This window comes from Thamnophis elegans, chromosome 2, assembly GCF_009769535.1.
Source record: "Thamnophis elegans isolate rThaEle1 chromosome 2, rThaEle1.pri, whole genome shotgun sequence".
Classification (NCBI taxonomy): Eukaryota; Metazoa; Chordata; class Lepidosauria; order Squamata; family Colubridae; genus Thamnophis; species Thamnophis elegans.
In genome coordinates, this window is record NC_045542.1 from 142646677 (window position 1) to 142659406 (window position 12730).

General features: G+C 46.1%; 1 pseudogene; it reads left to right on the forward strand.

Moving 5' to 3' along the window:
• The window catches only part of LOC116502702, an 84782-nt pseudogene that overhangs the window by 2417 nt on the left and 69635 nt on the right, over positions 1–12730 (forward strand).

A 12730-nucleotide genomic window follows, 5' to 3' on the forward strand; every position in this document is an offset into this window, starting at 1 on the left:
CCATGTGCAGCTTTGGTCACCTAGATATCTCTCTACACCAGGGGTGTCAAACTCTATTTCATTGAGGGCCGCATCAGGGTTGTGTTTGACCACAGGGGGCCGGGATGGGTGTGGCCAGCTGGATGTCACTTGTGTCAATTGCCTGTCCTGGCTTGAGCCCTCTGCCAGCAAAAATGGGTTCCTGAGCTCCGTTTTTGGCTGTGACAGCCTCCTGAAACCCTCTGCCAGTGAAAATAGGAGATTGTCCCTTTGGGTTGCTGGGACAGCAAATTTCAAGGGAAAACACAGCTGCTGGAATTGGTGCGCCTGCAACTTAATGCTCTCCAAGAAGCCTGCATTACCAGGAGAAGCAGAAGAGCAGCAGTGGGCACCACTGCCACCCCTGGTGTCCAGCATCCTTACAGCTGTTTGCATGTCTCTCCCGAGCTTCTCTCGGGAGATGAAATGGCAGGCACCCCACTGGCAGATCCTCTGGGTGAAAGGCGAGTGAAGGGTGCAGTGATGAGAGAGACTGGCCGTCCCCGAAGCCAGCTCTCGAGGAAGGAGACAGAGATGAGTCCTGGGGCTCGCTTCCCTTCATCCTTCCTCCAAGAGCTGCAGGTGGCAGGGAAAATGAGGCTTCTTTGCCAGCTCCCCAGTTGGCAAAACATAATTTTTCGCCAACTGGAAGGTATGTATGTGTGTGAGAGAGAGTGGGGGTGAGAGAGAAAGAGAGGAAGAGAAAGAGTAAGAGAGAATAAAAGGAAGAGGGAGGAAAAGAGAAAAAAGAGATATAAGACAAAGAAAGAGAGAGAAAGAAAGAAAGAGAAAGAAGGAAAGAGAAAGTAAGTGGGGGAGACAAACAAGAAAGAAAGAAGGAACAAAGGAAGGAAGGAAGAGAAAGGAAGAAAAGAAAGAAAGAGAGAGACACACAAGAAAGAAAGAATGGACGGAAGGAAGAAAAAGAAAGGAAAGAAAGAAGGAAAAATAGATATAAGAAAGAAGGAAGAAAGAAAGAAAAAGAAAGAGAACTTATGTTCACAATTGAGGCCAAAATTTTGGTTGCTAAGCAAGAGCATTGTTAAATGAGTTTCACCACGTTTTACAATTTGGCCATTCCCACCCGGTCACATGACCGCCAAGCCATGCCCACAAAATACGCCACACGTACAGAATAGGTTCTAAAGTTTTTTGAAACCCACCACTGATATATATGAGATTTAGAGATTTAGAGATTTATTAATATTTGTAGGCCGCCCTTTTCCCTGAGGGGACTCAGGGCGGCTCACATAAAATAGGGGAAGGGGAGATACAGACATTAAGATAAGACATATAATAAAATAATAAACAACATACATTCATCATTCGGGAGGGGAATTATCCTTGTCCCCAGGCCTGACGGGCGAGCCAGTTCTTCAAGGCTGTGCGGAAGGCCTGGACGGTGGCGAGGGTGCGAATCTCTACGGGGAGCTCGTTCCAAAGGGTCGGGGCTACTACTGAGAAGGCCCTCCTCCTTGTAGTTGCCAGCCGACACTGGCTGGCCGATGGTATACGGAGGAGGCCTAATCTATGTGATCTTATTGGTCGCAGGGATGTAATTGGCAGAAGGCGGTCTCTCAAGTATCCAGATCCACTGCCATGTAGGGCTTTATGGGTGACTAATAGCACCTTGAAGCGCATCCGGAGATCGACAGGTAGCCAGCGCAGCTCGCGGAGGATAGGTGTTATGCGGGTGAACCGAGGTGCACCCACAATCACTCGCGCGGCCGCATTCTGTACTAGCTGAAGTCGCCGGATGCTCTTCAAGGGCAGCCCCATGTAGAGCACGTTGCAGTATTCCAGCCTAGAGGTCACAAGGGCCCGGGTGACTGTTGTGAGAGCCTCCCGATTCAGGTAGGGTCGCAACTGGCGCACCAGGCGAACCTGGGCGAATGCCCCCCTGGTCACAGCCATTAAATGGTGGTCAAACGATAGCTGTGAGTCCAGGAGGACTCCCAAGTTGCGAACCCTCTCTGAGGGGTGTAGAATTTGACCCCCCAGCCTGAGTGATGGAATATTGGTCGAATCTCTGGGAGGGAAACACAACAGCCACTCGGTCTTTTCTGGGTTGAGCACGAGCTTGTTAACCCTCATCCAGTCCATAACAGCTTCGAGGCCGCGGTTCATCACGTCTGCCGCTTCATTGAGTTGGCACGGGGCGGACAGATACAGTTGAGTATCGTCCGCATATTGATGGTATCTAATCCCGTGCCTGCGAATGATCTCACCCAGCGGTTTCATGTAGATGTTGAATAGTAGGGGGGATAAGACCGAGCCCTGAGGCACCCCATAAGTTAGGGGCCTAGGGGACGATCTCTGCCCCCCCACTAACACCGACTGCGACCTGTCCGAGAGGTAGGAGGAGAACCACCGCAACACGGCGCCTCCCACTCCCACCTCCCGCAGTCGTCGCAGAAGGATACCATGGTCGATGGTATCGAAAGCCGCTGAGAGGTCGAGGAGAACCAGGATGGAGGAATGTCCTCCATCTCTGGCCCTCCAGAGATCATCGGTCAATGCGACCAAAGCGGTTTCTGTGCTGTAACCGGGTCTGAAGCCTGACTGGAAGGGGTCTAGATAGTTTGCTTCCTCCAAGGACCGCTGGAGCTGGAAGGCCACCACCTTCTCAACAACCTTCCCCAGAAAGGGGAGGTTGGAGACTGGACGATAATTATTAAGGATAGCTGGATCCAAAGATGGCTTCTTCAGGAGGGGTCTCACCACCGCCGCTTTCAGTGCGGCGGGGAAGTTCCCCTCCCGAAGTGAGGCGGTGACAACCGCCTGGATCCAGCCTCGTGTCACCTCACTGCAGTTAGTAACTAACCATGAGGGACACGGATCCAGTACACAGGTGGAGGTACTTACAGCCCTCATGGCCTTGTCCACATCCCCGGGGGTAACGTCTTGAAACTCAACCCAGAGTTGTTCAAATTGATCCTCCTGTGCCTCGGCTGGAGCTGCAGGGGTGGAGTCCAAGTCCGACCGAAACCGAGCAATTTTGTCCGCTAAGAATTGGGCATACTCTTCGGCTCTGCCCTGCAAGGGTTCCCCCGCTTCCCTTTTGTTCAGTAGGGAGCGGGTTATCCTAAACAGGGCGGCCGGGCGGGACTCAGCGGACGCAACCAAGGTGGCTATATGGGATCTTTTTGCAGCCCTAAGTGCCCTGGTGTATTCCTTGGTGCAGGTGGTTACCATTGCTCGGTTCGCTTCGGACTTATCGGACCTCCAACGGTGCTCTAGGCATCTCCTCCGGCGCTTCATCTCCCGGAGTTCCTCGGTGAACCAAGGAGGTCTCCGGGATCCGCCGCCTCGGAGGGGCCGCAGTGGCGCAATCCGGTCGAGGGTCTCCGATGCTGCCGAGTGCCACGCAGCAACCAGAGTCTCCACCGGACTGTGGGCGAAAGTGTCAGGAATAGCCCCAAGCTCTGTCTGGAACCTTGACGGTTCCATAAGACGCCTGGGGCGGAACCACCTGGTCGGTTCCTCCTCCCTACAGTGGGGGTTTGGTCTCCGAAAGTCGAGCCTCAGTAGGCAGTGGTCTGACCACGACAGGGGTATGATGTCGTTCCCCCTCAGACCAAGATCACAAATCCACTGCTCCGAGAGAAATACAAGGTCAAGCATGTGTCCCGCCGAATGGGTTGGGCCTCGAATTACTTGGGTCAAGCCCATGGCTGTCATGGAAGCCATGAACTCCTGCGCCCCCTCCGAGTTTTCACCGAGCGACGGCAAATTAAAGTCCCCCAGGACCATCAGCCTAGGGAACTCAACTGCCAGCTCGGCTACCGACTCGAGGAGCGAGGGGAGGGCTGCTGCAACGCTGTTGGGAGGCAGGTACGTTAACAGCAGACCCACTTGACCCTTGAGGTCCAACTTTAACAGCAAAGACTCACACCCGACAATCTCCGGAGCAGGGACCCTACGAGGAACTAACGACTCTCGGATAACAGCGGCCACACCCCCACCCCTTCCCTGGGCTCTCGGCTGATGTAGCACCTGAAATCCTTCTGGGCACAGTTCTACAAGGGGGACTCCTCCCTCTGGGCCCAGCCAGGTCTCAGTAATACATGCCAGGTCTGCCCTCTCATCTAAAATTAAGTCCCGGACGAGAGGAGCTTTATGTACAACAGACCTGGCATTTAGCGACAACAGCCTGAGACCAGGGTCCTGACTGCTTACGCCATCTGGTCTCGGAGTGGGACTCCTAGGGCCGGAAGGAGGGATCTCTGTAATGTAGCGAACCCTCCTTCCCCGGTAATGGCCTGCCCTAAAGTCCCCGCCGTATCTGCCTCTCCCTGTTACGACCGTAATACCCCGACCCTCTCCCGTGTCTCTAGTCCCCTCAACCACCCCCGTGGCCCCCGCATCTCCCGGCAGGTCCTCCGAATCATGCGTACTCATACACTCTTCCAAGCAGTCCCCACGTGAAAGTTAAAAAACACAAAATTTTACAACAATATGGTTATAAAAGTGGGCCATTCATTCATCTCACACATATCTCATACATATCCCATACAAAGAAAGAAGAGAAAGATGAAAGAAAAGGGAGAAATTAAAAATTGCGCAATTAATTAAGTTAAAGTGCGAGTTCAGGTGGTAAAAGTCGGCTCTCAATGTTCAGAGTTGGAATGGCTGGATAAAATCCAAAACAGAAGCCAACAACGGTCCATAGAAGATATATAGATAGTATGCAGGGGAATGTCTTGTCTTCCCCCTCGCCTATAGGCCTGAAAGGGTCCAAAGTCTGGTGGTGGCTGGAACAGGTTGAAGAAGAAGGGGGGGGGTATGTTGGTTGTTAGGACGCCGACTCCCCCTCCATATTTCTGCCATCCTCTATCTCTCCTTTCATAAAACATATGCACCACAAAAGCACAGTCCATGGCGTCCTGAAAGTTGTAATTAAGTGGGCGCTGTCCGAGTTGGTATTCCAGGGGCAGTGACGGGTAGCAATGTGGTCAGAGGAGGTCGGATGTTGAAAGGCCAAAATCAGATGGTCACAGGCCAGGATAGTGGAGAGCCCATGCTAAGCAAGGGAACAAGTGGAAGCACAGGCAAGCAACAGCAGCAGCAACAGGAGGGGGGGGGCAGCAGCTCAGATATCAGCTTCAGCGTTTCTTGGTGAGAGAGCAGACTGCCCAGCTCTTAATCTCTGGCATACACACACACAGCTCCACGTAGCCCTAGCTAACCAGTTTCCAACGTCTGGCTCCAAGCAGCAACGGGAATAAGCTTCTCCAACAGGAGCTTCAATAAATCAAGGCTTCAATAAATCAAGGCTTCCCCGACAGCAGCAGTGTCAGCGTTGGCGTTTTCTTTGCCTAACAGCTCCTAGCAGCTCCGAGGAGACAAGTCTCCCCCTACGCTGCTGGCACAGATGTTCTGGGGAGTTTGTTTACCTTCAGCCGAGCTCCTGGGCAGATATATCTTTCATTTAAGCCATTTTTCGGAGGAGTCGAGCTGGAGCGAAAGACTCAGCAGCCATCTTCCAGGGACATGCGCACTAAGAATCCATATGCATGTTTGTGAGGGAGAGAAAAATAATTAAGGTCATTGATCTAAAGATGAAAAACTTTAGATAAAAGACAAAAGTGTTTATTATCCATTTTGGGTTTCTTACAAGAACATCTTTTTGTGTAAGTTTGTGATATCTTAAAGATATCTGTTGCAGTTTTGTGCTTTGTGATAATACCTTACTGAGATTACTTCTTTCAATATCTACACAGGAATTATCATCTACTAAGAACAGTGAAGTAATTACTAAATTTTACTGAGTTTATTAAGTTACTATTTAGTAAGGTTCTTGATAAATGACAATCAGACTTTGAAAACCTGGTATCACTGGATCATGTTCAACAATTTTGTTGAATTAACATTAACTAAAAAGGTTTTTAAATTGGATTTTCAATAAATGTGCAATTAATTATTACAGTTTTGAATTTTACTGTTACTATCTTCCTTCCATCATGCAAACCGCTCAGTCACATGAGCCCCCCCACCACGCCCCCAAGCCACGCCCACAGAACTGGTAGTAAAAAAAATTGAATTGAACCACGGGCGGGGGGGGGGGGCACTGAGAATCAGTTTGTCGCACCAAGGGGGCGGTGGACAGAAAAAGTTTGGGAACCACTGCTATAGAGCAATAAAACATCTGAGCACATTTATGAATCTAGAAGTGTCCATACTCAATAACTTCAATGTGAACAACTTTAATGGTCATACAGGTGAATAGGGCTGCCCACCACTTACTGTTTGCTTGACATGCTCTAGTGTGATGTGTGGTCGCAGACAAGGGACCAAAGACATCAAGGCCAACGTTAGTGAAAGGATTTGTGCTGAGTGTGTCAGCTGGAAGATCAGCCATATTTTGTCTTTGTAACCTACCATGGAGCTTGCGACAATACACCCGAAGATTACCTACCCCACACACCTTTTAGCTCCAACTATCCACAAACCAGCAGTCAATATAGATCCTTCTGTAGTCATCCTTGATATTTGACATCATGCTGATAGTGCAGCACAATCAAAGAACGATGATCAAGAAACAGGTCAGGTTTCCTCAGGGAGCTCTCTCTAGGGATAAGTCTTTAGTTTAGCATACAGTCAATTTCTTGGGATAGGTTTCAGACTGCCCAGTATGGATGATGACATTTTGAGATTGACATTCTAGTACTGAACAGAAGTGTTGGCAATGGTATCAGCCTTGGCAGCTACTGCATGTGGCACTTTTGTGTGACTAAGCTATGTGAATCAGGCAAGTAGTAGCCCTAATGACTGAATTCCAGGTTGAGAAATGCAAAATCTATGTGATTCCAGTTGAGTCTCTGAGACCAGTATCCAAAGTGAAGGAACTTTAAGATGGACTTCCAGACCAGAGTGTGCAGGTTGAATGTATCGACCTGAGGAACAGTCTGATCTGCGTTGCATAAGAATGCAGGCCCTGATAACCACACAGTGTCTTTAAGGTAACTTGCAGCAACATTTCTTGTCTGCGAGGTTGTGATCAGTAGGTACAAAGTGTAGGACAGCTAGATTTCCTAATTCTTAGAAATCTGTTGCTACCATAAACATGAAATTGTCTGGCCTCTTGTCAATGTAACCTAGCATTACCTTGCAGTCGGCATAGAATTCAATATCTTTATATTCAATGTCCATTTCTGATGAAATAATTTCAGCTTGCTCAATAGTTAATACTGTGGGCTAAGGTTCTAGGCTGGGTGTAGTATGCTCGGGATATGGAGCCAGCTTTGTTTTGCCCATAACAAATCCTATGTGACATTGTGCTTTAGAATCTATTCCAGTAATGGCGACCCCCGTGCATGCATAACAGATAATTTTGATTGGTTATTTGGATTTCAGCACACACACCCCGGGAACCTGTTTTCGCATTGCACACCCTTTCTGCAGCTTTCTCCCATGGAGGAGGACATTCTGCCTCCTCGCTTGGAAAGCGCGTGGGGGAAGGGTGCCTCTCAACAAGTCGGGAAAGCCTCAGGAGCCTGGGGAGGGAGTCACACATGCATGCACTGGTGGCCAGGGAGGATTTGAGTGGGTGCACGTGCAATTTTTGGCATGCCATAAGAAAAAGGTTCACCATTACTGCAAGGTACTGATCACAACCTCGCAGACCATTATACAAGAGATGTCGCTGCAAGTTACATTAAAGACACTGTGTGGTTATCAGGGCCTGCATTCTTGTGCAACACAGATCAGACTGTTCCTCAGGTCGATACATTCAACCTGCACACTCTGGTCTGGAAGTCTATCTTAAAGTTCCTTTACTTAAAAAAAATAAAAATAAAGAAACCCATCTTCCATTACAAATTGTAGAAAGTGTGTCAGTTGGTTACAGTATTTCCATGCATCTCTTCCATAATCACCACCTGTTTTTCGTATCAAATTGCATATTTTAAATTCACCTATATTAATGTATACCACAATTATTATATCTCAACCTTAATTTGACTATAATTGTTTTTACGTCCTTTTATATATAATATATATATATATATATAATATTCAAAATCTAGAACAGGATTATATGATAACATTCCATTAAATCATCCTAAAATCATCCAATCACAATACATCTTTATAACATATTCTAGATAAAGCTTTTAAACCTCCTCTCATATTCTCCATATATTGTTTATATAAAATTTCATATTATCAGACTGGTATATCTATATGTATTGTTATCATTATTAATCATTATTTAACTATAGCTATTGTCGCTTCATTTTATACATACAACTAGTAAACTAAATTTATACATTTTCATTGCATCAACCTGTATCCCTCCAGCAATAGTACGGTCTTATATCTCTTGCCATTCCTAGCATTAATGTTCTAATTACTTTCTTAATACATCATGTATAAACCTTCCTTGGCAACATGCTATTCCTTTTGTATCTCACAAAAGCTTGAAACCCAACATCTGCTCTTTCCATCAGCTTATCTTTGGTTATCGCTAGTGCTTCTATCAAGATTTCTCTCCTTATCTCCGTCAATTTTTCTCTCTTTTCTTTTTCTGTGCTTTGAAGTCTGGGGTAGAATTCCAATCCATCCATCTCCCCTTTCCATATTCCGCTCTTCCCATTACCAACCACTCTCACTTTGTTGTCAGTATCCACAGTTTTCTTATCTCTTTGCTCATTTTTTCTTCCATCTTTTGAACTCTGTCCCCCAGTTTCTTCATTTGGTAAACATCCTCAGTTTCTCCATCAGATTTTTCTGTTTGGAATTCCATATTCTCCAATCTCTTTTCAATTCTCTGTATCACAACTAATAGATTTTGAATTTCAAATATAATCATTTGCAATGTTACAGTTTCTTTTTCCTGCTGAGCCATTCTTTCAATTTTGCAGACACTGCCACTATAGGGTTCAAGACTAATTTAATAAACTTAAAATAGGTTCATTTATTATCTTTCAAGTCAAAATGTTGTCTTCCCTCCCATAGCTAGTGATAGAATTCCAAAAGGCACCTGTATAAACAACATGTGCTTTTCCTACTATCACTGTCACTAAACAAGCTGAAAGAACCTTGAATCTCAAATGATCAAAGAGAAAGAAGAAAAACAATGTATCCAGCCTCCAGCCCCTAAGTGGCAGTGTAACTGCTTTTCCTCCTGTTGTTACAACCCTCTTTATAATCCTTCTTATTTTCTTCTATATATTCCAAGCTTAAGAAAGAAAGAAAAAACCTTAAATGGAGATAAAAAACAATCCAATCAATCAAATCAAGCATTATAAAAAAAGAAGGAGAATTTTAATCTATAGGTATAAGCAAAAGTGAAAAAAGAAGAAAGAATTATTTCTTTCAGTTTAAAAAATAGGGAGCCCCTGCAAAAGTTCCATCCATGGAAAAAAAGAAATTAGACACTGGATAACACACTAAGTTCAATGCAGATCAATCTCGCCGCCTACAGTCTTTTGTCTTCAATCTTAACTTAAATTTTTTTCTTGGGCAGTCTCTTCCTCTAATAATAAAATTTCCTCACCAATTCGGCACATTTTCTCTTTCCACTTTCTTCCCGTTCTGGAGCTCTCCCAACTTCAGCAGCTTCATTAGCTGCTTTTCTGTCACCGAAAAAAAAGGCTATTCCTGGATCTTTCAGGGACTTTGTGATGTCCCTGAGATCAGCAGATGTGGCCGGCCTTCTCAATCTCTGCGGGACAGTTTAGGTCCAAATGGACCGTCCAGCGGCAGAAGTTCGACTGCGATCTCGGAGCACCAAAATCGCACGTGCCTGCTTTAATGCTCCAGTCCTGCTCAGATCTTAAAAAGAAAATGTCAATGTATGTGAATGGAAAGAGAATCTGTTCTCAGAACTTGTACTCGTGGGCGTTAGACAAAATAGTATTTTTTCAGACAAGCACCTACGATTTTCATTTCCCCTTTTGCCTGCCATGAGCCCTACATGACCCCATAGGAATTCACACACTCTAAACTCCATTTTGTCAGCTGTCCAGAATGATATGTGGTTGGTGGTTCCGCTTTCTTTCCAATCAGCCTCCATTTTATTCCCAGCGGCTTCCTCCTGTATTGGAACTGAATCAGGTGGATATTTCTTCCAAGAAATGAAAAAACCTTTGGAGATACACACCTTTCCTTGAACTAATTCAGAATTGTGTTACAGGACAGAGAGAGAATGGCTGGCCTTCCTTTAGCAAGTGAGGGAAGTGGAAAAGGCCCTTCCAATGCTCAGTCTGGAATCCGTGAGGAGATCTGGGCAAGAAATGGGCAGAAGATGCTGGAAGAAGGAGCCATCATTTCACAAATTCAGGCTTTGAATTTCAGGAGCATACAATATCAGGAGGATGAGGGTCCCGAACAACTTTGTAGTTGATTCCACTACTTTTGTAGTTCATGGTTGAGACCAGAAAAGCACACAAAAGCGCAGATGCTGGACCTGGTTGTTCTGGAGCAGTTCCTGGCCCTTCTGCCCCTGCAGATGGAGAGCTGGGTGCGGGAGTGTGGAGCAGAGACCAGTTCCCAGGCGGTGGCCCTGGCGGAAGGCTTCCTCCTGAGCCAGGCGGAGGAGAAGAAGGAGCAGGTTGAGTTGCAGGTGAAATATAAATCTTACCCCAGTATTTCTTTGCTTTGTCACAAGCCCAGCAGAGTTGGTAAAAAGTTCCTTTTTTTACATTTACATTTCAAACATGTATTTGAAATTCCTTTATATATCTTTGGTAGTTTATCAGTGTTAAGTAGAAGGATACATCATTTTATGAAAGATTTATTTCCTGGCATTCATACTATTTGGAGATGCTTCACTAATCTTTGTATAGTTCCCTTATCCATTCTACAAAAGAGATTTTGCACAGCGATTTCTTTCTTACTTCCCAGCCTAATTGATCAATACCGAGTGATTTGCAGTGGTGTTCACTGGGAAAGAAACCATTTCATGATTTGCAATGTCCATTAATTCTTTTCTCCTATTTCAAGTCCTTTGCAATGGAGATCAGAGATCCTGAGAGAAAGAGGCATCCGCCAAATATCCCTCAAGTACTGCCTTTCAGGGGGATCCCTCAGGGAGATCCAATTCAGGACACCTCAGGAGGTAATATAAGGTCCTTCCACTCCTTTGATAAATCCTAACTTTTTCATCTTTTCTGGGTTGTCTTCTCTATAGCATACCTCCTCCCATCAAACTAATGATGCTTTTTGAAATTCTGTCTCCCTCACAGGGAAGAATAGAAGGAAGTCGACTCTTTGTTTTGGGGGAACAGAAACTAGGATTGAACCTCCAACTCAGGTAAGAGAAGAACATTCACTTACTAGATTTCTATTTTCCATTTGCCTCAGGAAATCAGAGGCTGTAGAAAGTATAGGTAGTACAGTCTTAAGTGTGAAAAATGGGCATGTCATTTTTTCACTGCTGCGCAACTTTGAACAGTCACTAAAAACTAAAAACTGTTGTTAGTCGTGAACTACAAATAGTGTCTTCTGCCATTTTGCCCTCTGCTTTTGGTTGGAAATTCTTATATCTTATATTCTCTTAGGCCTCGAAATAAGTACTCAGGGTAATTTTCGGGGGTGTCTTACCCTGTTTCCCTGAAAATAAGACCTCCCTGGATAATAAGCCCAATCAGGATTTTGAGCACATGGGCTAAAATAAGCCCTCCCTGAAAATAAGGCCAAGCGCTTTTTTTGGGAAAATATAGTATTTTTTTCAACTACAGGAAGTGGTGCGCCTGCCACCTCCGCCCTCTCCATCCCACCACCTGCTTGCCTTTGGCCGCAGTGGCCCAACTTTTCAGAAAATCCCGGCCTCCACCTGCCCTGCACTTTTGGCCGCTGGCTGCCTTTGCTGCTTCTGGCCTCCTGGCAGCACTGCTTTTGGCTGTCCTGCTGTGCTGCTCCTGCCTGGTGCAGATAGAGTCATCCCAGATCTATGACTTCCGGAGCTGCAGGTGGAGCTGTGCCACCCATGCCACCTTGCACAGCCAGCATGAGAGCTAGCACCCACCAGGGCCAGGGCCCAAAGAGTGCCAGGCTCAACTCATAGCGTAGACCTGCAGGGAGGCACTCAGTAGCCCAAAGGCGGCAGTGGGTAAGGCGGTGTGGCTCCACCAGTGGCTGCTGGCAAAGGGGCTCTGGCAGGCTGGCGGTGGGAGGGTGCTTTGGAGGTCATAGATCACTCGCCCTGCACCAGGCAGGAGCAGCCCAGCAGGGTGGATGAGAGCAGTGTCTCCAGGAGGGCAAAGAGCTCCCATGAGACCAGTAGCAACACAGGCAGTCGCTCGTGCCAGTTGGTGCAAGGGTGCTCTTACATACTCTTCATCTCATTTACAGGATGTATTTCAGCATCTGAGCGAGCTCCATTCAAACTTTTTAATCACCCACTGCTGCGCCTTTCAACGTATCCTCTGTCTCCCTGTCTTCTCTTCCTCTTTTCTCTTATCATTCCTTTCTTTCTTCTCTTTCTTCTCTATTCCTGTCTGGCCGTTTCCTTTCCTTTCTTCTATAATCCCTTCCCATGTCTTTGTTGGGACATATTCCCCCTTTTCAATTTTCCCTGTACCACTGTCAAACCTAGTGAAATCTTTTGTCTGCTTTTTATTTTCTATTGCTTCTGTAATTTCACTACCTTCCCCTTCTTCTTCTTGTTTCTCCTTAATTTCTAACATCAAAATTCTATTCAAGTTTAATTTTAATGACTCATGCATATTCTTTATAATGTCACATATTTCTTCAATTTCCCAACTTT